The sequence below is a fragment of the Manis pentadactyla genome, chromosome 5 (genome assembly GCF_030020395.1).
Source record: "Manis pentadactyla isolate mManPen7 chromosome 5, mManPen7.hap1, whole genome shotgun sequence".
In the NCBI taxonomy this organism is placed as follows: domain Eukaryota; kingdom Metazoa; phylum Chordata; class Mammalia; order Pholidota; family Manidae; genus Manis; species Manis pentadactyla.
The window spans coordinates 132,314,690-132,340,925 of NC_080023.1; the positions used below are offsets into that span (position 1 = coordinate 132,314,690).

The 26,236-nt window shown below is 43.1% G+C and overlaps 1 protein-coding gene across 8 annotated transcripts in view; it reads right to left on the bottom strand.

Moving 5' to 3' along the window:
- RIN2 (Ras and Rab interactor 2) overlaps positions 1-26,236 on the bottom strand; it is a 243,892-nt gene that overhangs the window by 107,680 nt on the left and 109,976 nt on the right. For 2 of the 8 annotated variants that reach the window (XM_057502687.1, XM_057502686.1), the window contains exon 3: positions 21,759-21,943. The exons of the other annotated variants lie outside the window; for them this stretch is intronic. The gene's annotated coding sequence lies outside the window, so the exon portion shown is untranslated. The remainder of the gene's footprint in view (positions 1-21,758; positions 21,944-26,236) is intronic. 8 annotated transcript variants of the gene reach the window in all.

Sequence of the window (26,236 nt, forward strand, 5' to 3'; positions counted from 1 at the left end):
AATTTAAAAGGAAAACTTTTCTTTCATGGTTCTTTCAATCTCCCCACGAGGAGGTACACCAGCAGTTTCATCCTCAGACCATCCCAGTACTGCTGGACTAAGAAACCAAAGGGGTACAATAGTAGGAGAGGCTGTAAAATCCCTGCGACCGACTCACGCTGTGGAAGCTTGCTGGTTTCCTTGAGGGGGAAAGTGGATTTTTGAGAAGTGAGTCCAGGGTATCCAGTGTATCTTTCCAGGTGCTAGCTAAAAGCTAGAAAAAAGAAAGAAAGAAAGGAAAAATAATCCCTAACAGGACATTGTAAACATTTTGGAGCTGCCAAGCCTTTTCAGTAATACCACTGAAAGGAATGTAAACAATGCTGGTCACTCTAGCCAGGCAAGAGGACAGAGGCAGGAAGCAAACAGTCCTCTCTCTCCTGGAAACAGCAGGCACTGCTACCTTACAGGAGGTCTAGCGGTGGCTCTCCATGCTGTCCCAAGAACGACTACCCAGGTGAAAGTCTGTCCTGAAATTCCAGCGCAAAGTACTTCCCAAGTCATCCTGCGGGCTCCAGGCTGTGCTGACTGCTGAGCAGATGGCTCCAGGCTGGCTGTCCAGCCCATGCCACTGAGAATGAGTGAGGGCAGGCTGGGGCACCACCTCCTGGACTTGGCTGCAGGCTGGCCGCCAGGGGCAGGAACACCAAGCGCCCAGTTCCCAGCTCACTGATCAGTGGGGCTGGGTTGAGTCACCGGCATGTGTCCGGCTTTTGCTGTACCTGGCCACGTCTTGGCAAGATAGAGGGTCTGGGATATATCCTTCTCCTTCCCCTCTCCTGGACCCTCAATTTATTTAGTCAAACTACACCCTTCCTATTTTAGTTCTCTCAGATCACAAGTGCAAACCCACCGAGAAGCAACAGTAACATATTACTACCTGCTCCTCACAAGTCCAATTTAAAAGAAACTTTGCTTATTCAGGTTATGAGTTCTCATTGCCAAACTGTGACAGTTGGCCAGAAAACCTTCTAATAATCACTACCTTTTTACTTTTCTTTCTAGCCATCAAATTAGGAGAGGCAAAGTGAACTGGAGCTCTTAGTAAACAAGATCTTGTTATTGAAATTCCTTTCCAGTCAAAGTGGCTGGAGTTGGAGAAGGTGACTCACCCCTGGGGGTCTCTCCCGTCAAGGCCAATCCTGAGAAATTCACATCACCTTTTCTCCTGGTTCTCTGAATGGCTCTGATGACGACGACGATAGGTCTCCACTCTTTGGAATGCTTTTCGTCTTTTCTCAGAGGTAAAAGCCAGTAGGCGGCTCCGTGTCTGGATCCAGGGACGGTCTCAGAATATTTCTGTATTTATCTTTGTATTACCAAGGATTTTACAAGCTGGAAAGGAAAACTCTGTTCCAGGCTCTGGCTTGACAATTTAAATTATGTGATTTTTAATTTTTTTGTTAAACATCTTGTATCACTGCCCAGAATTGATTTTCCCACAGTTGATATTTGTACTTTTTTTTAAAAAACAGTTTTAAGGTCATAAAAATTTTTCATTGAAAAGAGAAACTAATTTGTGGGAAGTAAGAAATCAGAAGGAAAGAACTAAATTCCCAGCTCACTTCTTGATAACTATGTTTTTAAATAGAAATAGGAACAATGCTCAATGCCTTGATTTCCCCAAGAGTAACCAAGGATAATAAAATACTTTTTTTTCTTTGTTTTAACAAGGTGCTCAGGGGTTAACTTTAATTGGGGGTTTTTAATCTGGTAGCTCCTGGATTGAGTCTATACTGCAGACACATTTCTGCCACTCATAGGACTGGCCTGTACATGGGGCTATTCCCAAAGCAGACCCATCTCTTCTGTCCTTGGAAACTGGTGCCATCAGAGACTCTTGCCTCACCCACCCTGCAGAAGCTCAGCCGTTACCCACATAGCTGAGTTGTGCACTCTCCCGGAAGGGTATGTGTGTCACCCTAGGTCACAGGCTGGCAGCTCTGCTGGTTAGAAAGTCCTCCTTTCCTGAGACGGGAAACTGGCTTTCTCACCTCCCACCCAGACCAACATTTCACCTCTCGGGCCACTCAAGCATTAGCTTCCTGCTTCTCCCTCTCCCACAGCCCCATTCCTCCTTGAGGTGACAACTTCTCCTGAGCCTGGCTCAGGCCTCAGGGCTGGTGCTCTGCACCCCCTGGAACCGGGCAGAGGAGGGAGGGGATCATTCACTGCTGGCACTTCAAAAGTGTGTGCCTTTTCGATCTCCTCACTTGTGAGGCTCAATATGGTCAGTGGTCACACACTCTGCTCACATGTGCAGTGAGGTCATGCATGTGAGGAGGCCTCAAAATCCAGGGCTTTCAACCCAAAGGATGTCAAAGACAGGAAGTCACATACCCCAGGTCTTCCTTAGAGTTTACATGCCAGCCTGTAAGCACTTGAATTTAGAGCTTTCTTTTCCAAGGTTCTCTGGTCATGATGGTAAAAGGGTCTATGTAAATGGTTAATTTTAATTGGACGTTTATAATCTGACAGATCTTGGATTGACTCTACACTGCAGATACAATAGATTAAGTTATACACTCTAAAAAATTTTGAATTAACCGTCTCTAGAGACCTTGAGTTGAGCATTCATGTCCATGTAGTTTATGAGAGATACCTCCAGAAAACACTGGCCAGGAAGAAGGGATGTGAGAAGAGGAAGGAAGGGCAGCCAACACTAGGTGCATTACCCAGCAAGGAGCCACCATGGACGACTGGACTTCAACCCTTCTGGCAAACTCTGGGAGCCAGTGTAGACCATGCATCAGACAAATCTCAACTGAGAGACCAGGGAGCTGGGGTATTTGTCCAACTCCCCTCAGCCACTGGATGAGCACTGCCCAGGGGACCTTAGTTCACCAGCACTTCTGACATTCCCTGGTGTGGGTAGAGTGGGCACTATTGGCCAAAGACAGCCCTTAGGCGAAGTTGGCAATTGGAAATCAGGCCCGTATGCATGGAAATGCTAAGTGCCCAAGGGACATGTGACAGGCTTGAAAATGTCTACTACTACTGGAAACAGAAAAATCAGGATGTACTGCATAAAGCATAGGTGTCTTAGTTTTCTCTGGTCACACTCAGCTGTGATTCCAGCATGACCACAGCTGCCCGAGTCTGGGTGTTCTCTTCAGATGGGATATAAGCTCTTTTGCTCACCAGTGCCCACAGATCTGCTCTCCTCACTTGCGTCCCCTGCCTGACCCACCCACACCCCTTGGAGAGCAGCAGCCTCATTCTGCTGGCCTTAGCACACCGGACCAGTGAGGGTACAATGACCCAGGCTAGTAATTCACTGGCTGTTCTCAGATAAAAAAGAATCTTCTGCTCAAGACTTGGAGTGAGAGTCACGGGGGAAGTGTTTATGCATGAAAGATGGATTTGGAGCCATAAGCCAGCTCAGTTTATGGGGAGCAGATATCCTGAGTGAGCAGGTATGAGAGGACACTGAACCACAGCGGGTGGGGAGGGGAGAATGCACCTGCCCAGCTCAGAGCCTTCAGTCTTGGCCTCAGGCCTTATAGCTCCTTATAGTTCCCACCAGACTTGGCAGCACCAAGGCTCAGTACATCTTGCATCCTGGCAATAAACGTCCCCTTTTCTTGAGCAGTTTGAATAGATATCTATTCCTTTCCAACAAATATCTTTTGACCAGAAGAGCTTCAGAAAGATGACCCTGAGCTTTTAGAAGCAGGGAGAACTTCAAAGTGTTTATCATCATCTTATCAACTGTTTAATTCAAAGTTCTTAGCATAAAGGAAAGCACACAAGGATAAAGAAAAAGCCCCAACAAGCAGAACAGAACTTCAGGGTTCCCTTTGGTGGGGACTTCTTAGATGAGCAGAAGAGGGGGAGGTGTTGGGACCATCTCAGGAAAGATGCTTCAGTGTGGGAGTTTGGGGGTGAAGGGGACAAACAAAAAGGGACACTTCCACCTCTTTTACCACCATCACAGGGGTGCAAGGAGGCTTTGCAGGGCATGTTTACCTCTCCCTGTTTTTTAAAATTTAAGCCTCTGACTTAAATAAAATGGAATTGACTCAGCTTCTCTGATCATGAGACAGACTTGTAGACTGTTGTACACATGTTTCACCCTGTAATTTTAATCTGGTCTTTGTGGCCTCAAGGAGGTTTTAACTTAATGCTTAATAAACACAAATATTTTCATTTGAATTATACCAATATTGATCATTTTCATGGAGAAAATACTTCCTGGAGCAAACTCCACTAAGCCATCTTAATTCCTTGGTCAATTTCTTGTACAGTGCAGTTAAATAGTTAAAACTTTCTTCAGATCTATTTTAATTTTGTAGCTTTCTACTTTCTAATATAGGAACTTAAAGCTATTAAATATTTTTTTATTCCAAAAGCTTTAGGTTTTTAGCTCTTATGTACAGATCTATGACCCATCTCAAATTAATTTTTGTGTATAGTGTAAGGTAGGGATTCGGGAATCTTTATTTTTCCATATGGATACCCATTTCATTTTAATTTTATAGAAAATAGTTTTTAGGGATGAATTCTGTTTTTTGTAAACTTTATATCAGAACTATGACTGACCAAACAGAATTTTGTCTTCATGAAACTCTACTGCCTAAAGTTCCTGCTCTGTAAGGTGGTTGTTTTCTTTTCTATGAATTTCTAATTTTCCTGGGTTAAATTTTGAATATATATATTTCAAGATTAGTTGATGCTTCTGTAAATTATCAGTAACAAATATGGCTGTGCACAATTTAAGCTGTTGTCAGGCTTTATTCCACCAGTGTAATTTTTATCAGAACAAGTTCTTTTCACTTTCAAAAATTATAAACAAGTGTTATTCATCAGTCAAGTTTGGATCTGTCACAAATTATGTCTGATACAGCTTTACTTTTTCCATTATGAATTGGCTATAATATTGGATATTTTGCCCTTCTTAGATAATAAATGAGAAAAGTGGAAGCAATTCAGGGGCTGTAGGAATACTCTATTGCCCAGCAATGGACTATTATAACTCCAAACTCAACAGTCTATATTCTTCCAATATTTTTTGTTTTGTTTTACTAACAGCCTATGTCATTAATGGACCAAAGAGTAAAGAACATATAAACTCCAAATGGCTATATAATAGTGTCCTCTTTAAGAGAATAGATCTCCTGTTAAGCGTTCTTACCCCAGTAAATTAAATACTTCTAGGTTAAAATGTCATGACAACCACCTCCATAAAGGAAAAAAGCTCCATTCTCTATAATCGACTAGCCTCTAGGATATATATTGTCTGGAATTTCATGTACTAATATGCTTCTTTTTTCTTCATTTTGATCCTATATATGTTGATGTCTCTCCAAACTTTCCACTTCATCATCAGGATTTTTTTTTTAACCTCCCCTTTAATCCATGGTGTGCTGGAAAATGTTTAATAACTGGATTCCTGGGGAATAAAAGCCCCAAGTTTTCGTGTTTGTCTATTTTGTGTAGTGAATACTCCCATCATGGCCAATATCAAACTACCAACATGACATCAACAGGCTTGTAAAATTCATGAAAATTCAACAATCAGCTCTAGGTCGTGGCAACAGACTCCAGTTCCCCACCACATTTACTTCACCCATTCTAAGCCACAAAGTCTCTGACGAGGTTGCTTTCATTTGGTTCTTCATACATTGAAGTAACATAAGAGCAAGAAACTAGATCTCTAGACTGAAGCCAGCGCTTTACCCATGAAACCACATTATTTGTCCCTAGTAAGACATGAAATATTTCTGGCTATCATCTTAACCAAGCTAAGTGTTGCCATCAGGAAAACTTGAAGGAAGCCCTATGTTCAGTCTGTTATTTTAGACTTACTGGCTTCATTTCTTCAGAGGTTGAAGAGGAGAGTTAAAGATCTTCCTTCAGCCGATCAGACGTTGAGGATCCTCTCTGCCTTACTCAGAGTAGAATTTCCAGTATCTTACACAGTGCCTGGCATGTATGAGCTTAATAAATATCTGTTGGGCAAGTAAGTGCATGAGATTTCATAGAGAAGTCATAGAGGCTGAAATGAAGGGTTTGTAAAGAATGGTTTCATCAAAAGCATACGATGATACCAAGAGCCACAGCTTCTGACAAGATAGGCTCAAATGCCAGGAACATACATACCATGCGGTTGACCCACATTAACATTCTGGAAAAAACATTCTTTGCACCACTTTGAAACACAAAGACTTTAGTGTAGGGAGTCTGCGTGTTCTTTCTATGGCTGGATTTCTCCTACAGAGTCTGTGATCTGGAGACTTTTCCTCTCTCCCTAACATATAGACCCGCTTTGTTCTATACACGTCCCTAGCCAATCACATTTCTCAAATCTTTCATTTTTGCACAAATCAGAATTCTAGAGAGGTCTCCAGGTGTGTGTCCAAGACATCACACTCTCCACAGAGACCAAAAAAACGAACAAAACAAAATCCACTAGACCAGATGTAAAAGTCCCAGTGAACATTGCTGGCTGAGCAAATGGACTTCTCTGCATTTGTGCATGTACTTGCACCCATATGCTGCAGGGATTAGAGCCTTAAAGTTCCCATCCTTGCTCTTAAGAAGTGGGTTAGAGAATAGTTGAGCCTACTCTAAAGAAAACCCTCCTAAGGCCGAAGATTCCTTGTGGGGTGGCCATCAGCAAACCACCTAATGCCAAAATAACAAAGTCCATGATACCCTCATAGTTGGCAATGCCCAGTTAACATTAATACCATCCTGCAGACAGAATCTATAAATTATCAAGGGAGATGCAAAAAGAAACAGTTGCTCTCCAAAATAACTTAATGCTTTGTATCTCTAAGTGTCATGGAAACCCATATAGGTCAGAAAGACTCAGTGGTGTCAGCTACCATCAACAAAACTGCAGTTTTGTGCCCCAACTTGTGCCTTGGTTCAGGTATGTTTAAAAGGCTCTCTTGGCTGACCAGTGGCACTCATGCACTTCACTGGGAGAGATGAGTACCTAAGGCTGGGGCACCACATGAACCCAGTGTCACATTCCTCAGTTTTGTACATGCTGCAACTACCAATAGTTTCTGCTGGGCTCTGTAGCATCTCTTTGAAACACAGCATTTCCTTCTCAGTGGTCTATCCCCTCCTATATTCCTGTGCAGGTGTCTGAACTGGGCTCTTTCCAGGGGCCCAGATAGGGCAGCACTGTTAGCGTGGCCCAAGGGTAGGCAGGCAGCAGGGTCAGTCCCTTTCCATGGAGGTATGTGAGGGTGAATACTGTCCTTATCTTAACCCAGCCGCCTTTCCCCACCCAGCATCCTCGTCTTGGAGGACAACACACACCCGTCGACAATGAAAAATACCTCAGCCCTGCATCTGAGATCAAGCCCCCACGTGCCCTCTGGTGCTGGGGATATCTTATGACCCTCTACAGTTGGCTTGTTGACCTCAAGTTACTGCAAATAATAAAAACTAGAACATGCCTAATAGTCACGCCACAGCTGATTATCTGGGTAAAACAAGGCCTCCTTCTCTTTGAGTGGCTGTAATAGGTCTTCAGCAATGGGGAAGATTAGGGGTTCATGCCTTTATCATTCTCTTGCTCTTCTCCAGAGGCTGAAAGTGTTTTTGTTACAGCCAGGAAAGGTAGTTTACATCTGCTTCAAGGCTGGCCCCAACCATCCTTCTCCATCCCCACTGGCAGACTCAAATTGGGGGGTCTAGATATAACAGAGCTCATGTCCCATACTGCGGGGGCAGTGACCCAGCCAGTGTACCATATTTTGATTTACAAAGAGCTTTTTCCCCATTTTACCTGCACGTTACGGCATTATACGTTTTATGGCACCTCTGTCTACAAACATGGCAGCCAGGAAGCTTCTATTTTAACCAAGCCTTCGCCTGTTTTCAGTTGGGGCTTGAGTGTTTCCTTTTCCTTCCTGCTTTCTGTTTTGATTATTTTCTTTCCCTTTATTGTTCCCTCAAGGTTTACAAAAGTAGCAGAGTCAAATCATTCAGTTGGCTGACGGGTGCATTATTTGTGGATGGCAGCTATTTATTTTGTCTGGTTCCTGTTAAGAAAAAGAAAAAAGCAAAACAAAACCTGTGCATACAGAATCCTCTTCCTCCTTTCATACCTCCTTTTCTGAAATCAGATTACCTGTCTACAAAAGAAGGACAGAAAGATGCACTCATTTTTGGTTTCTTTCTCTAAAATATACCTTCGAATGCTGACTTTTCACTTAACATTCCGTTCCTCTGAAGTCCCCTCTCCGTTAATGACAACACCAGGCTTGAAACCTCACTCCACTCGGCGCATCAATCACTCTGTAGTTCTGCACAGTCTTCTTGTTGAGACAGCTGTCATCTTCCTTTGCCTTCCACATCCACTCCGGCCTCAGGCTGCGGCAACCTTAATGGCTTCTGCAGCTCCCCGGTGTCTGTGCATTCCTTTAGTCTGTGTCTGCAGGCCCACACCATGGGGACCATCTTTCCCCAGCATTCTGCTTCCAGCTCACAACCTATTGTGTAGAATGTAATATCCACATTCCCTATTTGGGTATTCAGGGCTCCTTTCTGATCTATTTCCAAGGCAATTTTCCAACCTCAGCAGGGATGTGTGCATAGATCAGCTCTGTCCCCCTAGAACAGACCTTAGAGAGCCCACAAAAGTGGAGATGGAGACCATTCCTGGCTGCACCCACTTTTCCCACCTTTGTGCTCAGCATCTGCACAAGTGACATTTGCATGTTGTCACTCCCAGCCACACTGCCAAACCGAGCCCAGAGGGTTCAAAGTGGCCCAACTTGGCAGCCCCAAGCAGGTAAGACCTTGATGCCACACAGTGCATAGCGCACTGCAACTTGTGAGCAACAGTGACTTGGCTCTCTTGACCCAGCTTTCTATCTCCTAGGTGGGATAGTTCTGAGGCACACACTCTACACAGTCTCCCAGGGGAATCCATGAGATTAGGCTCCAGTCTCCCCAGTGAGGGCTGGCTTGATGTGGGTAAAATTGCAATATTTCCACAATCTCTCTCCTGGTCTTAGTGTATCTCCACATCAATAGGTTTCCAAGGGATGGAGAGAAGTAGGCCATCTCCATATCAATAGGTAATTACATGGGTGAGCCAGGGCAAATCTGGACTGGAAAGGTTGAGTAGGGTCCCTTTTTCAGCAGCCTGGTCATGAGAGACACGGGAGAGCAGAAGTGGATGACTGCTTGTAGCAATGAATGAGCTTCTCCAACTTTATTTCTCCCTTTGACTGATTTCAGTTTCAAAGGTATTTTGCCCAGGGATTTTCCCCTGGACTTACATCTGACAGTAGTGGGCAGGACCTCTGAATCCAAAATCTGTCCACATGGGTGCAACCCTTGGGCAGGCTGCCTGTAGAGATGGTGGGGAGATGCCTAGAACCCATCCTGTGGTGGTGGGGAGGCCCCAGTGGCTGCAGCAGTAAAGGGTGCAGTTCCACTCGGGAGCCCCCTATCTGTGGGGCTTCCAACTGGAGAGCCCCTAGTGGGGAACTGGTCTAGGGTTAGGCACCTCCTAGAGGGGTGAGGCCTTCCCCAGAATTGGGGAAGGGTGGAGACACCCGAAGCTGTGGAATTAGCCGTCTGTGAGATAGAAGACTGCTTAGAGGATCTGAGTGGCCGGGACGCAAACGGGATTGTAGGATGTCTTCTCCTTGAGATAGTGGAAATGGTTATCGAGGAGAGAGAGAGACTTTGGCAGGGAAGAGACACATTTCAGTATCACTTGGAGGAACTGGGCTTTGACCTATGGGATGCCCTAAAGAAAGAAAGAACATGCTAAGTACCTACCTGTAGCTCTGCCTGTACTTCAGCGAGTGACAAATACTAAGCAGTATAAATTGCCTGGGGGGCACAAGGAAATTTGAGAAACTCTACAGGAGTTGGAGAAGGCGGGCATCATAAAGCCCACTCATAGTCCTTTTAATTCCCCAGTATGGCCAGTGAAAAGGCCAGATGACTCCTGGTGTATGACTGTGGATTACAGGTAATTGAATAAAGTCACACCCCCTTTGAATGCTGCTGTCCCCTCTATAGCAAACATTCTGGACACCGTCAGCCATGAACTGGGGACGTACCATTATGTTGTGAACCTTGCTAATGCTTTCTTCTCTATTGATATAGCACAGGAAAGTCAGGAACAGTTTGCCTTCATGTGGGAAGGGCGGAAGTGGACATTGACTGTCCTTCCACAGGGATACCTCCACAGTTACCTCCACAGTCCCACCATTTGTCACGAACCTGTAGCCCAGGACTTGGCCACATGGAAGAAACTGCTAACAAGTGTGGCTGTATCACTACATTGATTATATCATGCTCACATCTGATTCTCTTGCAAATTTAGAGGGGGCAGTTCCTAGACTGCTGCAACATCTACAGGAGAAAGGATGGGCTGTGAACAGCACCAAGGTTCAGGGAACTAGTTTATCTCTAAAGTTCTTGGGGGTTGTCTGGTCGAGTAAAACTACAGGTATCCCAGAAGCAGTCATAGACAAGGTCCAGGCTTTCCCTACCCCTACCACTCTGGCAGTATTACAAGAGTTTTGGGGTCTTTTGGGCTCCTGGAGAGAGTTTATCCCGCATTTCGCACAAATTCTGAAGCCCTTATACCAGTTGGTATAAATGGAATGAGACATGTGCAGCTGCTTTTACTGTTACTAAGCAAGCAGTCAAGGCCGTACAGGTCTTGAGTATAATGGACTCATCAAGGTCCTGTGAGCTAGATATTCATGTAACTGAAGATGGTTATGGATGGGGTCTTTGGCAGTGGCTTGAATGGACACACCAGCCTATTGGATTCTGGTCACAGCTATGGAAAGGAGCAGAGGTCCGGCACACCTTGATAGAGAAGCAACTGGCTGCTGTGTACCACGCCTTGCTGGCTACAGAGCCGATCACTGGAACAGCTCCGACTAAGGTAATAACCACCTATCCCATTGCAGGGTAGGTGCAAGACTGGACCCAAAAGCCATGGAGTGGTGTAACACAGACTGGCCAAATGAGGCACAATTTTACAGCATGTAGCACCCTCTACTAGCCTCTTAAGTAGAGAGCTACAATGCTTATTGGGTCCAGTGACGTATACCAGTGGAAAGCAGGAAGAACTTGCTTTTGAGCCTTTGGTAGCCGAGAGTCCTTATCAGGTGGGAGTAGGCCCTATATCTGAAGATAATTGGTATGCATATGGCTCCAGTTGTGGGCAGCCTACAAAGTGGAGGGCTGTGGCTTTCCATCCTAAGACTGAGACAATATGGATGGAGGATGGAAAGGGGAAGAGCAGCGAATGGGCTGAGTTGCAGCAGGTATGGCTTGTGATCACCCAGGAGCCCTCCCCTATAGTTGTCTGCACTGACCCTGGGGCTACTAACATGGTACCATGCCAGCTGGATGGTTGGTCACTGGCCCCTTTGGGGACAAGAGTTGTGGCAAGACGTATGGGCCTCTGGTCATACTAGGACAGTTACCATATATCATATGACTGGCCCTTTGCCATTGGCATCCCCAGGGAATGATGAAGCAGACACACTGGCCCAGGTGCGCTGGCTAGAAGGAAAGCCTGCCCCTAATGTAACCCAATGGTTACATCAGTGTTTGTTGCCCACAGAGCAAAAGACAATGTGGGCTTTAGCCTATTTGTGGGGTTTGCTGTTGACCTTTGAAGAAGTCAGCAGAGCCTGGAAGAAGTGCCTTGTGTGCTCTAAGAGGGACTTACACTGAGTCCCGCAGCAACATGGGATAATAGTAAAGGGGCCGATACACCTCGCCAGGTGAGAGATAAACTATATTGGCCTCTGCCCATTTCAGAGGGATATCGTATGCCATGAGTTGTGTGAACACAGCTACTGGACTCTCAGTTGTTTTTCCTGCATATCCTGCTCATCAGCAAACAACCAAAAGGGGCCTAGAGTGTCTCTTTGCAGCCTATGGCTGGCTGCAGGTGATTGACAGCAATCAAGGCACCCACTTTACTGGACATACGTTACAAGAATGGGTGCAGCAATTAGGAATAAAATGGAAGTTTCCTGTACCATATAACCCTACCAGGGCAGGCATGATAGAGAGGTACAGTAGTTTGCTGAAATCTGGGCTGAAGTCAGACACCAGTAGCCTACGGGGCTAGTTGATTCATTTAAAGACAGTGCTATCACAGACAGTTTGAATGAGAAGCCCCAGAAAGCAGCCTGAGCCCTGTAGACATACTAACACACACTGCTGCCTCTCCTATACAACTGTATGTGCAAATCAAAGAGGAATTATTGAAGCCAGGATATGGCCAGCAGAGCAACATCCTGCTGTCCGCCCCTACTTCATTAAACCCTGGAGACTGTTGAGTGGACCTGGCTCTCGACATTTCGACACATGGACCAATGATGGCTAGTCCCTGGGGGAAAGGCCTAGAAGCTGGCCTCCTGTGTATTCCTAGAGTAACAGCAAGTGACCCCCAAAGGTCAGGGTAGTGTACCCAAAACATCTGGGAGGCAAGGGCATCTCATGGGGAAGTTTTGTTTTATCTTTATGGCCAGTGCATGTACCTCCTGTAGCCCTATATATTGACCCATCTGTAACTCTCACAGGGAGGGGGTGAAAGTCTGGTATACTAGACCAGGACGAGATCCCATTCCTGCCACTGTCCTATCACAGGACCACTCTCTTGCATGCATCCTACCTGATAGAGAAGATTTGCCTATGCTGGTGTCAGTAAAACATGTATCTTATCACCTTAAGGTTATTTTCTTCTACAGTCCTTGTGGCCTGGGCCTGCTGCCCCATCTGCAGCTGCCGCATGATGATTACTCTGAACTCCCAACCAGTTCAGCTACTGCCTGCTTGTGGAATGGGTGAGCTATGGACTGCATAAGACTTTGAATGTGGCTCAATCCTCTGGCTTGAGGATTATCATGATTTTATTGCTGTTGCTATTGTATGTTATTAGTCTGGTTACAATGCTCCAGTCTTCTCGCCTAGGGGCTATTGCAGAAGATGGGAAATGAGTAGATTATAAGGCAAGATTTCTGGAGGCCTGTGGGTAGAATTGCATTATTTCCAGAATCTCTCACCTGGCTTTAGTGCATCTCCATATTAACAGGGGTTTCCAAAGGGTGGAGAGAGAAGTAGTCCATCTCCATATCAATAGGTAATTACAAGGGCGAGGGAGAGCGTATCTGGACAGGGAGATTGGGCGGGAGCTCTTCTTCTGTAGCCAGTTCAAGAGAAATGTGGGATGACTGCTTGTAAGAAACAAACAGGTTTCTACCACTTTATTTCTCCCTTCGACTGATATCAGTTTCAAAGGTATTTTGCCCTAGGATTTTCCCCCTTGGAGTTACATCAAATTCTTCTCTCAGTGTCTGGCTCACTACTTCTCTTGGGTATCATGCTCAACTGGTACTGAATTAACCATTAATGAAAACATTTTTGCCAATATAAAATCCAGAAGAAATAAATAAACATATTTTGAATATAACTTATATGTCCCTTTAAATAATCACTATCCTTTATGAGTATAACTAACACTATCCCACTAAGAGTAATGAAGAAATTGGAATGGAAGATTTATTTGCAAATTGTTGCAAATTTGCAAGCAAGTTAAAATGTTATGCTATATTCAGTGCAATTAGTAAGTGTACTTTGAACAGGGATGTAATTTCTATTTATAGAAAATCTTTCTTTTTCCCTCCAGCCCTTGCAACATAAATTCAGACACTAAGAAGTATCACCAAATGATTAATCCTTTCACCAGACCCATGGACTTTAGTCTAGCTCTGCTGCCATCTGACCGCAATTAATCTTTTAAGACAATCTTGGCATTTTTCTAGCTATAATCCCTAGCTTATTTCTCCATGGTAATCAGCAATTAATTCCACACTATAAATGAGTTCTTGAATCAGTAAAGAGCTTTTATGTTGTAAATAACAGAAAACCGAATTCAAATTGGCTTAAAAATAAACAGTAATGTCTCCTTACAGATTGCTCATTAGTTGCAGGAGGAATGATAGTATCCATCTGGTGAAGAAATGAGACACTTTGACCAGGTGATCAAAATTAATATCCCCAGTGAGTGTAGAGAGATGCTGTATTCTTCCTGACATCATGACCCGAGAAGAATACATCAAGTACAGGATAGTCCCAGCCTGGAACCTGAATCTAATCACAGGGAACCATCACTTACACCCCAATTGAGAACATCTAACAGAAGAACTGGCCTGGATTCTGAAAATTACCAATGTCATGAAAGACAAAGAAAACTGAAGACTCATTCCAGCTTATAGAGATTTAAAAGACCAGCATCCCCAGAAAACGTATGATCCTCGGCTGGTGAAAGAAACATGGTATAAAGGCCATTATCTGGAAAATTCAAGAAGAAGTATCTGATGTTTAGATAAAAATACCATATCAATGATTAGGTTCATCTTGGATGATAGGGCTGTGGGAATGTGGAGGACATCCTGTTCTTAAGAACTGCATACAGAAACAGTAAGTGGTAAAGGGTGTGATGTCCACAACCTGCTCTCAGCTGGTTCAGAGAAGGAGATAGCAAATGCAGCAAAAGGTACCAATCTGCAGAAATGGCCAACGGGAGTGGTCTGAACTCTCTCACAACTTTCCTGGAAGTTTGAAATTATTTCAAAATAAAAACTTAAAAAATAACTAAGCAGCAAAAATGACTAAGGGACATACCAAAGTCCAGTGGTGGGCTTCATGAGGCATGGATGTGGCTCCATGACTTCAACTACGCCCTAGTCCCGGGCTGTCTCCTGTCTCCTGGCTCTGCCTTCCTGGGGTCAGTGCTGCCCATCTGCAGCGTGGCCAGTGGTGCGATGGCTGTGGTGGCTTCAGGCTTCACCCCCTCAAATTTACATCTTTAGATGCAAGTCTGCTCCCCCAGAGGGTGAGCGAGAGCTTTCTTTCCCAGAACCTTTCCCTCAAGTCTGAGAAAACTTGCTTGCTCTAAAACAAAAAATGTAATCAAGATGCCCCTGACACCTAATTATCAATCCAAACTCGTCAATGTAAGTATGCTACATGACTTTCCCCTGTGTGACTCAAGCCCATATGCCCATTTCTGAGCCTCGCCATAAGCCCACCTTCACTTGCCACGCTGCTGTATCTCTGCCAGTCTCTGTTTAAAATGCCACCTGGTGAACACATTCCTACCTCTCAAGACTCAGGCCATGAACCACCTCCTCTGTTCCAACATTCCCCAACCCTACTATTAGACCTTCCCTCCCCTGTGTGCGTGGCCCCACCCAAGACATTCTAATCCTCTATCTCTATTACCCCCAGGCCAGTGCTTCTGCAAGGCAGGGCCCCACAGGTTGCCTAACATTTAGGGTGCCCAGCATGTCTATAAAACGTGGACAAAGGAGTAACATCTGTCCTGCCCATACCAGGCTTCCTGGTCCAGTGAAAACCTGCAGAACGAATTCATGAGTGAATCTGGGATTGCACTTATAACAGTGCCAGACACTAAATAATTCACGAAAAAATGTTACTCAATAAAATACATCTTAATTAATTTGGGTATTTTACTCCATGAAGGAAAATTATCCTATTCAAGCCACATGGAACCACTGAGAAACTCATAATTTAGCCAATACGTGAAAAGTGCATATATTCTAATTTCCTGTTTTCCTGTGAGAGGCCGCTGTCCCAGCCTAGGTCAGGCAATGCCCGATTTGTGGCCTGGCACGTCAGCAGCCCTGGCACAGAGGAAACACTGTCTACATTTTATATAGAAAAGTGGGGAAACCTCAGAAAAGCCACACTGCACAAATATTACATCACCGAACAGGGAACAACCACACTCCTACAGACACCACCTGGGGCTGGCTCCTGTCAGAGAACTCACTCAGAGCTTCAGGTATCAGGGTGCCCACGGCAGACATGCAGACACTGACGGCTTCTGCAGCCCCTACCACACAGCAGGCTGCTGCGGCTGCTCTTTCCTGGGCCACAGACATGCCTCCCAGCTTAGAGAGCAGCTAGCTTATCCAGCTGCATGACATTTTCAGATCGACTGAAGCCATCATCGAGAAAGGTATAAATAACTAACCCTCCTTTGACTCATCCCTCTTTTTTAGTCAAATCATGGCTCTCAAAAATCTTCCACTGCAGAGAAACCTGAGGCCACTACCTTAACCAGCCACCAGACTTACCCGCCACATATGTCTCCTGATACCAGGTACTAAGGAGGGTGTAGCATCATTTCTGTGGCCTTCCCGCCAAGAGCATGTGACCTGAATTCACTCGTGAGGAGCATCAGACACACCAAACTGACAGTCACTCTACAAACACAACTGGCTTGAGCTCTTCAAAAATGTTAAGACAAAGACATTTTCAAAGACAGAGAAAGGCCAAGGATTCATTTCAGATTGAATGGGTCTAAAGAGAAATGACAACTCAACGCAGTGTGTCATCCTGTACTGAGTCCTGAATTTGAAAAAAATTTTTAAATCGCTATAAATGGCATTATTGGGATATTTGATGATACTGTAATAGGACCTGTAGCTTGAAGTATTGCAGCAATGTTTAATTTCCTGAATTTGACAAATGTATTGTGGTGACATTAAGAAGCAGCAAACATGGGAGTATTAAGTAGTTCAGAGACATGATGCATGCAACTTACTCTCAAGGCATTTAGAAAAGGTGTGTGTGTGTAGGAGAGAAGGAATGCTTAAACAAATGTGGTAATATGTCAAAAATCTATTAGTCTGGGTAAATAAATAACATACTAGTATTCTTTGTACTATACACACCATGTTTATTAAGTTTGAAATTGTCTTAAAATTGAAAAGTACATTCCACTGCCTCATTATAAAAAATAAAGTAAAATACGATTCTCAGTGACAGTTCAATGTTTTTGAACAGCTCATCATGCTGCACTGGGAAATGTTGAAACAGAGAGGGCAGGAGAAAGCTTTACTACACTTGCGCAAAATAAGCTAGGCTGGCAGCACCATGTCCTGTTAGTGTTTCTGAGAGGTTTGTAATTTGATATAAAAGGCATTTGTGCGTGTGTGTCTTGCTGTTATGCAGTATGTAAGATGCAAAAAAGCTTAAGGACAGTATTACACACCTCTGTGCTCACTACCCCTGTGAATTCCTCCTCATCAATCCCTCTTTGCCTTCTCACAAGTTACAAGAATTTGAAACTTGGCATTCATCAGCTCCTTATATTTCTTTATATGTTTGCTACATATATGGGCATGTGTGTACCTTCACTGTATTTTTTTAAATTTGGTATCAATCTACAATTACATGAGGAACATTATGTTTACTAGACTCCCCCCATCACCAAATCCCCCCCACATACCCCACTGTAGTCACTGTCCATCAGTGTAGTTAAGATGCTGTAGAATCACTACCTGTCCTCTCTGTGATGTACAGCCTTCCCCGTGCCCCCACACACATTATGCATGCTAATCGTAATGCCCCCTTTCTTTTTCTCCCCCTTATCCCTCCCTTCCCACCCATCCTCCCCAGTCCCTTTCTCTTTGGTAACTGTTAGTCCATTCTTGGCTTCTGTGAGTCTGCTGCTGTTTTGCTCCTTCAGTTTTTCTTTGTTCTTATACTCCATAGATGAGTGAAATCATTTGATACTTGTCTTTCTCTGCCTGGTTTATTTCACTGAGCATAATACCCTCTAGCTCCATCCATGTTGTTGCAAATGGTAGGATTTGTTTTCTTCTTATGGCTGAATAATATTCCATTGTGCATATGTACCACATCTTCTTTATCCATTCTTCTTCTGATGGACACTCAGGTTGCTTCTATTTCTTGACTACTGTAAATAGTGCTGCAATAAACATAGGGGTGCATACGTCTTTTTCAAACTGGGCTGCTGCATTCTTATGGTAAATTCCTAGAAGTGGAATTCCTGGGTCAAATGGTATTTCTATTCTCAGTTTTTTGAGGAACCTCCATACTGCTTTCCACAATGGTTGAACTAATTTATATTCCCACCAGCAGTGTAGGAGGGTTCCCCTTTGTCCACATCCTCGCCAACATTTGTTGTTGTTTGTCTTTTGGATGGTGGCTATCCTTACTGGTGTGAGGTGATATATCTCATTGTGGTTTTAATTTGCATTTTTCTGATGACTAGTGATGTGGAGCATCTTTTCATGTGTCTGTTGGCCATCTGAATTTATTCTTTGGAGAACTGTTTTTTCAGCTCCTCTGCCCATTTCTTAATTGGATTATTTGCTTTTTGTTTGTTGAGGTGCTTGAGCTCTTTATATATTTTGGATGTCAACCCTCTATTGGATCTGTCATTTATGAATATATTCTCCCATACTGTAGGATGCTTTTTTGTTCTATTGGTGGTGTCCTTTGCTGTACAGAAGCTTTTCAATTTGATGTAGTCCCAGTTCATTTTTGCTTTTGTTTCCCTTGTCCAGAAAGATATGCTCATGTTTATGTCCAAGAGATTTTTGCCTATGTTTTTTTCTAAGAGTTTTATGGTTTCATGACTTACATTCAGGTCTTTGATACATTTTGAATTTACTTTTGTGTATGGGGTTAGACAGTGATCCAGTTTCATTCTCTTACATGTAGCTGTCCAGTTTTGCCAACAGCAGCTATTGAAGAGGCTGTCATTTCCCCATTGTATGTCCATGGCTCCTTTATCATATATTAATTGACCATATATGTTTGGGTTAATATCTGGACTCTCTGTTCTGTTCCATTGGTCTGTGGGTCTGTTCTTGTGCCAGTACCAAATTGTCTTGATTACTGTGGCTTTGTAGTACAGCTTGAAGTTGGGAAGCGAGATTCCCCCCTGCTTTATTCTTCCTTCTCAGGATTGCATTGGCTATTCAGGGTCTTTTGCGGTTCCATATGAATTTTAAAACTATTTGTTCCAGTTTGTTGAAGAATGTTGTTGGTATTTTGATAGGCATTGCACTGAATCTGTAGATTGCTTTAGGCAGGATGGCATTTTAACAATATTAATTCTTCCTAGCCAAGAACATGGGATGAGTGTCCATTTGTTAGTGTCATCTTTAATTTCTCTTAAGAGTGTCTTGTAATTTTCAGGGTATAGGTCTTTCACTTCCTTCATTAGGTTTATTCCTAGGTATTTTATTCTTTTTGATGCAATTGTGAATGGAATTGTTTTCCTGATTTCTCTTTCTCTTAGTTCATCATTAGTGTATAGGAAAGCAACAGATTTCTGTGTATTAATTTTGTATCCTGCAACTTTGTTGAATTCAGATATTAGTTCTAGTAGTTTTGGAGTGGAGTCCTTAGGGTTTTTTATGTACAGTATCATGTCATCTGCAAATAGTGACAGTTTGACTTCTTTACCAATCTGGATGCCTTGTATTTCTTTGTTTTGTCTGATTGCCATGGGTAGGACCTCCAGTACTATGTTGAATAACAGCCTTCACTGTCTTTTTTTAAAATATAACTTTAAAAAAGAAATTTGAATTAAAGTTGGTGTAACCGATGAGGGGACCCTCAAGGAATTTTAGGGGTCCAGGGATTATAGTTGTAGAATCATGGATAAGCTGACCTTTCAGCTTCTTCAGAGACTTTTACCTAGTGGCCCTGATTCTATATCCTTGGAAAGTAACTTGAATGTCATGACAATAACATAAACATGTATGTCAGAGCATACTCCCAGTGATCTGTTGGAACCGGGAAATAGCGGCTCACAATAGTGATTGTATGTATCTCTTCCCAAGCCTGCTTTTAATGACATCACATTGGTAGACTGAAATTCACCATGGCCAGAGTATTTACACCATGGAAATAGGCAAATGCTACATATGAGGGTATCATAAACATTTACAGAGAACCACTGAATGCACCTGGCTTCCAGGTGCCTTTGATGTAAAAAAAGACAAGTTAGTTCAATTTTTCTAGTTAGTCTTTCAGATACTCAAAAGGGAAAATGAAGAACTAAAGCTTGTTACAATTTCGTAGCCCAGACTGACTGGTATAGAAAATGTTAAGGTGAATCTCAATGATAACTTAAGAAAAATTGTCCAGAATATCCAGATATAATCATGCCAATATAATTTGAAAAGTACATTTATCCAGGGAACAACTCCAAAGATGATGGTTTGTCCTGCATAGTGGCAACTAGTTTTGTATCTAAGTTATGAGCATTTTTCAGCAGCCCTGCTTTGAACTGATTGCATGGACATATCATTCTCCTGTGTCCTACTTTGAACTAGCCTGGCCTTCCTACTGATGGCTTCCTAATGAGTGAAATAAACCTGTAAGCCTCACTCACGACATGTCTTCAAGAGAGCTCTGTTTTTGAAAGCCTTTAGCAATCACACTTTAACAAAAGAAATATGGGTTGAAACAAACGAATTAGGTCCTTTTTCCTTCTTGTCAACTTCAGTGCTGTCAGCCAGGAGGAAGAGATACTTTGGAGAAATCAGAAGGAAAGATTCAAAGCACACTGTGCTGGACAGACTGGTCATCTTGTCCATCAGAGCCAAGCCTCGTGGTTCTCAAAACATAACCAAGTCTGGTTGTAAGAGAAGCCAGGAAAATCTGAACCACAAACAGATGCATGTTTTGCCAAAAAGCCTGGTGCTTCACTGGGCAAACTTAACCAAACAACTTTATGAAAATTCAACTGCTAAACCCCCACTCCAGAGGAGAGGGCATGAACCCTGCAAGCCAAAGGGTACCCCTCAGGAAGTCCAAAGCCAGGCGATGTCAACAATAACTCTCCTCACTTATTATGAACCAGTGGGGTTTCATCATCATTGCTACCACTCCCCTCTCAAGAGTCTTTTTTGACATTTCTTCTAATGGCCACCCCCCTGCCCCTGCCTGAATTTCAATACTACATACATATACGGTATATTTGATAAGTCATATGTACTTCTGTGATGTATACATAGAAAGACTAAGATTTTTTGTCCCTGACTGTCACCGGAAAAAAACAATTTTTCCCTCCTTGGGGAGCCAATGTTCTAAACTGACCATTATTAACTGGGCTCTCACAGCCTTGCTATGCCCACACAGGGCTTCCTGCTGCAGTGTGGAGATGCACACAGACGGCAGGACTGCTCTCCCACCCATGGGCACCATGGGCTTTCTGTTGATGAATGACTTAATAATGGCAGAAATAACCACAGTTCTGGGCACTCGCTAGATGCTAGGCACTGAGACAAGCTTTGACATACTCCGTCTTGGTCCTCTGGAGCTGCTATAACAAAAACCAATTATTATAACCAATAGAAATGTACTGCTCACAGCTCTGGAGGCTGGAAGTGCTAGATCACGGTGTCAAGAATGATTGGGTGAGGGGCCTTTTTCTGGCTGCAGGACCTCTTGTTGGGTCCTCACAGAGAGAAGCAGCTGGAGAGCTCCATGGGGTCTATTTCATAAGGCACTAATCCTATTTATGAGGGCTCTACCATTATGACCTGAACACCTCCCCAAAGCTGTACCTCCTAATACCATCAACTTGGGCATTAGGATTTTAACATACCATTTTTAGGGAGACACAGACACTCAAACTATAGCATCCTGTCTTAGTTTGGGTCACACCAGGAGCAGACCCTGAGACAAAGATTCCATGGCAAGTAATCTCTAGGGGAGAGGATTCCAGAAAATACTAATAGATGGGATGGGGAATGAGACAAGGAAGGGAAAGATGTTTTTCAAGCCAGTTACCACTGTCAACACCTGGAGTTTAATCTCACAAGAAAACTCTGGCAAATGACGTCAAACACAAGTGTCAGAGTGATCCCAACTGATATGGTGAGGGTGGTGGGGTATGTACATACCAATCTCCATCAACTGTTGGTTGAAGGTCACTGCTGCTCTCTTTTGGCAGAGAGATGCAAATGGTAGGTGCCAAAAGTCAGCTGGTGTGAACTGGATGGTAAGGCCCAAGGGTACACAGCTGGGCCACACACACAGTCTCATATCATTCTCACAACATCCATGAGAGGGTGGCATCCTAATCAACCTGAAAAGAGGTATAAAGATGCAAAACAATGTTTCCAAAATCAACAGGGAGTAGGTGGCAAAAATAAGTGATGACTCCAAGGCCACATGCTTCAGACCAGGCTACATATTTATGCTGGCCCCTCCTTGTGCATATAAACTGCTCTTCTCAATTTTTCCTGTTCACACTGACTCAACAAATGGGTAAGACTCATATGAGATAGTGCTCATCTTACATAAATGTGCAGGTTGGCAAGGAAGGGATGGATTTAGGGAAAGGATAATGTGTTGAATTCTGGAATTACTGAATTTGTGTCAGTAGGCCACCTAGTGAAGAGGCATGTACATTAAAGGAGTGACATATGTTCAAGATTCAAGTGTGAGCATTATCAGCATGTACAACTGTTATGAACTGAATTTTGTCCCCCAAATTCATATGTCATAGCCCTAACCCCTGTACCTCAGAATGTGACTGTATTTGAGGTAAGGCCTTTAAAGAGGTAACTGAGTTAAAATGAGGCTGTTAGGTTAAGCCCTAATCCAATCTGACCAGTGTTCTTATAAGAAGGGGAGATTAGGACAAACAGGGAGTGACCAGGGAGGTGCACACACAGAGGAAGACTGAAGAGGAAGCAAGAGGCGGCCATCTGCAAACCAAGGACAGAGGCCTCAGGAGAACACAATCCTGCTGGCACCTTGATCTTGAACTTCCAGCATCCAGAGCTTGGAGAAAAATGAATGCATGTTATTCAAACCACCGAGTCTGCAGTATTTTTTTGCAGTAGCCCTAGCACACGGTAGCTGTTGTCATGAAACAGAGGGATCTACACAGGAGCGAAGGGAAGGTTTTCTTTCAAAATACCGTGATTCCTCAGTTAAGCTGGTGCTGCAATGTGGGCACGAAAGACAAGGCCTAAGAGCTATCTGTTGGGTAGACCAACAGGAAGGAGGAACCAAAGAAACAGGAGGAAAATGGGAAATTTAGCATTTTATATACACTCTTCTGTTAGAGCCTCTTATTAATCTTAGGATGGAGATATCAGCTTCCTTGTTGTACAATCACTAAGTGGTAGAGTCAGGATTAGAAGCAGGTACATCTGACTCCCAAGAGTCCTTTCGTTCTTCTGCAACATGCTCATCCACGCTGAGGGTGGAGGCCCTCACCCAGCCTCATCCAGATGGCCTCGTGGATGCTGAGTGGCTACTCTCCACCTTGTTCTTGACAATGACTATCTGCTAGGAAACTCAGCTCCATTCTTGTTGTCCCAGTATTCTGAGGCTAAAGCTCTTGGAATGGCATGGCATGGAGGTATGTTCTCACTGTACAGCTGTTTTGCCTTCCCAGGAAAGCCCCACAGCCGCATGACCTCCAGAGCCCATCTCCTCAGCTGCAGGGTCTCAACCCAACTCCACTCAACTCAGATCTGATCGCAGTCCACTTTGGGACACAGGCTTCTGTCCTCCAGAGCTTCAACTGCACCGCCTTTTCCCTGCATGCCCTGTGCTTCTTGCCAGCTCCCACTTGGCTCTGGTCCCTGTTGCCTGGGCAGTTCCATTTGGTACCTGCCAGAGTCTCATTATGAAAAGCAAACCCAAACATTTATTCTGGACTGTAGGAAAACACATGAGATCATGGAATTATTGACTTTGATCTTTTTTAGGAAAACTTATGCAGAATGGGGGAGGAGTCAGAGGACTAGGAAGGGGTAAATGTTACTCCAAGTAGAGTTTTTATTTTCTGAATATGGTCAATAAAGGATTATTAAGATGATGGGTTTTGAATACTTAGAAGAAAAATGATGGCCACTAGGCATTCATTAACATCATATTCCTAAAACATAAACTTTGTCGACTTTTTTTAATGTTTCCAGGAAATAAACCTTATGTTGTGAACTCTGTCAAGCTTGACTTTATGAAGGAGTCTGACAAGACTCAAAACACTTTGAGATACAATGTGGGCTAGACAGCAATACAGTTAATTATCTGGTTACCTAACCACAAATCCTCTAGAATACATTTTTCCTTTCAGGTCCTTGGATCAAAAATCTGTGTTGGGCCCCTTTCTGCTTCAGTCTGTTCTGTAAATCTGCTGACTTCATCATCCTCACTTAATCTCTGGTGAACTTTCTGCTTCACCCAGATTTAGCCTTACCTGATTTCCATTCTCCCTGCTCAAGAAAATACATTGACTTTGGCATGCATATGAATTGGCAAGAGACACCAGTTATTAGGCCAGGGAAATAAGGGGCAGGCAAAGGTTTCTTAAGCTGGACATAAAAAGCAAGAACAATGAAAGAAACAAAAGAAACGCTTATAAATTAAGAAAGGATAAAATGGACTTCCATTAAAATGAAAAACTTTTAACAAAACACATCACTAAAAAATGAATGAACGAGTCATAGAATGAGAGGAGATATTCTAAATACATACATTTAACAAAGAACTCATGTCCATACTATATGTATATTTTTAAATCTCAAAACCAATAAGACAAATGAAGTTTTTAAAAGGAAAAAAAGACTTGAATGGACCCTTCACTAAAGAGAATATACAAATCTAAAGCCTATGTAAAGGTGTTCAACATTACTACTTATCAGGAAAATCTGAATTAAAACCAAATAAGATACACCCTTGTAACCAGCTGAATGGATAAAATTTAAGAGACTGACCACATCAAGCATTGGCAAGGATGTGGAGCAACTGGAATTCTCATACACTGTTAATGGAAGTAAAATTTGGTCCAACCACTTTGGAAAATTGGAGTATCTACTAATACCTATGCCTACTTCAAGGAATTCTACTTCAAGGTATATACATACAGGATAAATGAGTGCAGGTATCCACAAAAAAGACATAGATACAAGAATGTGCATGGCAACTTAATTTGTAATAGCTCAAACTAGAAACAAATATCTATTAAAAGGAAAATGGATAAACAAATTGTAGTATATTCATGTAATGGATTAGTACCCAGGAATTAAAGGGAAGAAATTATTGGTATGTATCACAACAGGGATGAATCTCAAAAATATTATATTGAGCAAAAGGAGCCAGTCCCCAAAGTGTACATATTTTATGCCATAGATTAGGCAAAGCGAATCTATGGTGACAGGTATCAGAATAGCAGCTGTTCTTGTTTGGGAGTGGTACCAACAAAGAGTGGTGCCATCACCTGGGGGGTGATGGAGATGCTCTGTATCTTGATCTGAACAGTGGTTACAGGGGTGTATGCATAAAGTTCATCTAGGATTTTACTTTTATCATATGAAAATTATACCTCAATAAAAATAATTTTTTAAAAAATGAAGGCAGAGAGAAGCTAAGATATTCTAGTATACATAAAGGCTTTAAAAAGCCACACAAAAAGTAGTTCTTTTTCCCTGTTTCCTCATTACTTGCCACCCACAGGGCCTGGAGTTACTTCACTCATGGTAATAGTTTCACTTCTGATATCCGCTTGCTGGAATGCTCCAGGGTAGAAATACTAAATTTGATAGCATCTGAGTCACCACTGACAGTAAGACCACCATTATTTTAATACCATCTAGTAGGACAAACTTTGCCAATTAAACTATGATGCAATGTTTTCTAATCCTTTAAAATTTATTTTGTGGCATCTAGTCAGGTCCTTTAGAATAACCAGCAAGTTTGTACACACACAGCAAATGACAACCACCTCATGACCATGTGGCCCAACAGGAATTATGAGATGTTGTCAGTTGTAACGATTGCAATTTCAGAGATATTAATGAATATAGAGCAACATGTCCTATGCAAAAGCAACTGGGTAAATGGGGAGTCTTGCAAATGCCTTAACTCTCAATATGACGATCAGCTTATAGTCACAGAAGAATACTTTCATTTTCTCTAAAGCTGTAGTTGAGTCAGTTACCTCGTACCTAAAGAAAGAATGTAAGTCAAGAATGATCAGAGAAGCTATGAAAGCGTAGTTCATAAAATAAGTTGGCACTGTCCCCATCTAAAGGGGGACGGCCTGCCCAAGAACTCCCTTGGCAGGTATTTTCTTATAGTAGAGATGGAGCCTGTGGCAATGAGACCTGGATAATTGAAGCCTTTAAGATCACTAACCAATGGCCCTTGCTTTGTCTTCATGTTCATAAGCAAAATTTGAATTATGACTTGATGCTCCATGGTAGCTTTGCTATAAGAAAAGAATACACTGAGTGGATGATAGGAGTTATCTAGTCCACAACATACTTAGGCTTCTCATTGCAAGTCAATACATTGGCATTCTGGCTTAAGTATCAGCTGTGTGAGTTTAGTTAGTGGGAGTCCATCCTGAGCAGTGGCCACC